The sequence below is a fragment of the Dipodomys ordii genome, unplaced genomic scaffold, assembly GCF_000151885.1.
Source record: "Dipodomys ordii isolate 6190 unplaced genomic scaffold, Dord_2.0 Scaffold259, whole genome shotgun sequence".
Taxonomy (NCBI): Eukaryota; Metazoa; Chordata; class Mammalia; order Rodentia; family Heteromyidae; genus Dipodomys; species Dipodomys ordii.
The window spans coordinates 1026901-1029735 of NW_012267475.1; the positions used below are offsets into that span (position 1 = coordinate 1026901).

General features: G+C 50.5%; 1 pseudogene; it reads left to right on the forward strand.

Moving 5' to 3' along the window:
• Positions 1–1499: 1499 nt before the first annotated feature.
• Positions 1500–2835, forward strand: part of LOC106001026 — a 5623-nt pseudogene continuing 4287 nt past the window's right edge.

Genomic DNA, 2835 nt, shown 5'->3' on the forward strand with positions numbered 1-2835 from the left:
TAGCTGTGCTGGCTCATCTATCACCTGTGTCCTGTCAGTTCAAGTGCTCCTGCCTTGACAAAACACAGCCTTCTATTTTCCTCACAGTGTTAACAAGCCATCTATTCTCCATTCCAATGTCTTCTTCAAATCACAGTATCTTCATACTTCATACATAAATTTCTATTTGCGTTTTTAAAAATACTCAAGATTACATGAAAAGTAGAGCATTCTTGATTGGCTTCAATTGAGAAGAGCTTCTGAAGTTATGGAGATCTCATGTATACAGTTTCCTGATGATTCCCATTAGCTACACAAGGTTGGGAATCAGAGAAGCCTGACCTAGAGACCAGAGGGAAGGTTCAGCTCTCTTGGTCATAGTCAAATAACTCAAACATTTTTTCCTCAAAATGGATTATCTTCCTGTCCTAATTCTTCTTAGACATATGCTATGCCAACAAGCTGACAAATGCCTCCCCCAGTCTCATCAAGGTTTTTTCCCTTCTCCAAAAGTTTTTTCTGGGGAGCAAGTCTTTCTCAAAACCCTTAATGCATCTGATTTACATCTTAGCTGGACAGGGTCTCACCAGGTCCTGCTGACCACTCCCACCCCCGTGTAGCTCAGTGGACAGTCACAGTGGTTTCATCTGTCAAGAGTGAAAAAGGTTTATGCTCCTGTTCCTCCTAGACTGACACTGACTACAAGGTACACCTGCTTCTCTCAGGCCTACTAAGGTAAAGCTGTCTTCATCCCTGAAGATGAGATTAACACCAAGCTGACTTCCCTCTTCTGTAATCCTTTCCATTTCTTTTGTCATCTCCAAGTCACTTTATTCACTTCTAGTGGGAATGGATTGTTGCCCTTCCGTGTGACCTTTGTGTGCCCTCTAATAACTTCTCTAATGGCTTTATTCTTAGTGTTCAGCCCCTGCCTCCCAAGAGCACTTTCCTTAGATGCATAAGCCTAGTCACAACCAAGGAAGTATTACTACTGATCTTGGCCTTGAAAAATCAGCACAATTAGCCAGCATGGATGTGCTTCAGAACTGTAACAAGGCAGCAATGATAGATCTGCCCAGAAGAACAGTCCCCACCCTGCCCTTAGCTTCTCTTCCTCAGAAGGACCCCACCACAGCTTGACCCAAAATCACCTCTGTGGCCCAGCCATGCCCTCATCTGATGGGCCTGCCTTCAAGCCTTGCTACCTGGCCCTGATCCTCCCAGCCACACCCTCATTTGCTCAGCCACACCCTCAACCCTCCTTGTCTTGTGTTCAGCTGCCCAGCCAGGCCTTCATCTGCTCAGTCTTGCCTCCTTCCAACAGTGAAAGGCTCCCTAGGCTCAGAGGTCATTTCTGCATTGCTGCGGCCCACACTTCCTTGCCATTCCCTATATAATTCATCTCCTCTGTCCTAAACCTTCATTCTCTGCTCATCTCCATCTCCAGCCGGCCAGTAAGCTGGTCTTTCTCCTGAATAATCTCTTTCAGAAGAAGTTGGTTGCAGGCTGTTTTAATTCAAATGGGTGGTGGACAGGACTCGTGGAGAGTGAAAACTTTAGAAGAAATTCTCCAAGGAAAGAAGAGGAGAAAACAAGAGGAGAAAGCAGAGATAGAACGCTTAAAATGTTCTGATGACAGGGATTCCAAGCAGGACTCTGCTGAACAAGGGGAGCAGAGAGATCCCCGAATGGAGATCACAATCAGAAACTCGCCCTACACAAGAGAGGACTCGATGGAAGACAGGGGAGAAGAAGAGGAGTCTCTGGCCATCCATCCCTCACAGCAGATGTCTCGGGGAGCAAAGGCCCATCGCAGCAAAGAGAAGAGAAAAGAGAAGCACAGACATGGCAGCCATTCAGCAGAAGGGGGGAAGCATGCTCGAGTGAAAGGAGAAAGCAAGCATGGACGTCGGAAGCGACATCGAGAAGAGCAGGACCAGGACCACCGTGAAAGGGAAAGACAGAAAAGGAGGAAAGAGGTAAGAGAACGTCCTGGGAGAGAGGGGGACCGCCTGGAGCAGTTCAAAGGGAAGCGAGGATGGGAGCGCAGGAGTAGCACGCACCAGAAGGAGAAGCGAGACCAGAAGGGACAGGGATGGCGCCAGGAGCCTGAGGCCCGCAGGGAGGGCTTGGCACACCACTAGTGGACCAGGGAGGCCTACAGCGACAAGGGCAGGGCCACTCCCTGGAGTCACAGCCCGGTGTGGCCGCCCAGGGAGAGCTTTGCACTGGGAGACAGGCCGAAGCCAGTCAAAGGAGAGAAAACCAAGGCAAGAGGTTTGCTTTCTAACCTACAGGGCAGTTTCAGTACCAGGGAGAGGAAAAGCAGCTCTGCCAGGTCCTCAGTGGAATCAGGCTTGGGCTCGGAAGATCCACGGAGCCACTTGGAGGAGGCCTCAGAGCAGTCTGCAGACCTAGGAAATGAGGAAGAAATGAGTGAGGGTGAAGAGCCAGGCCACGAAGACCACATCTTGGCTGTTCCAGAGTCGCGATATGATGGAGATTCTGGGGACAGTGAAGAAGAGGAGGAAGAAATGGGTGAGGGGACCCCACAGAGCAGCATGTCCACCACAGGGGACTACCCTCCTGACTCCCCAGCCCTGTCGCCCACTGAGCCCAAGCAGGAGCTGCCCAAATACCTGCCGGCGCTGCAGGGCTGCCGCAGCGTGGAGGAGTTCCAGTGCCTGAACAGGATTGAGGAAGGCACCTACGGGGTCGTGTACAGAGCCAGGGAAAAGAAGACAGATGCCATTGTGGCTCTGAAACGGTTGAAAGTGGAGGGGAGAGAAGGGTTCCCAATCACATCCCTGAGAGAAATCAACACCCTCCTCAAGGCCCAGCACCCCAACATTGTCA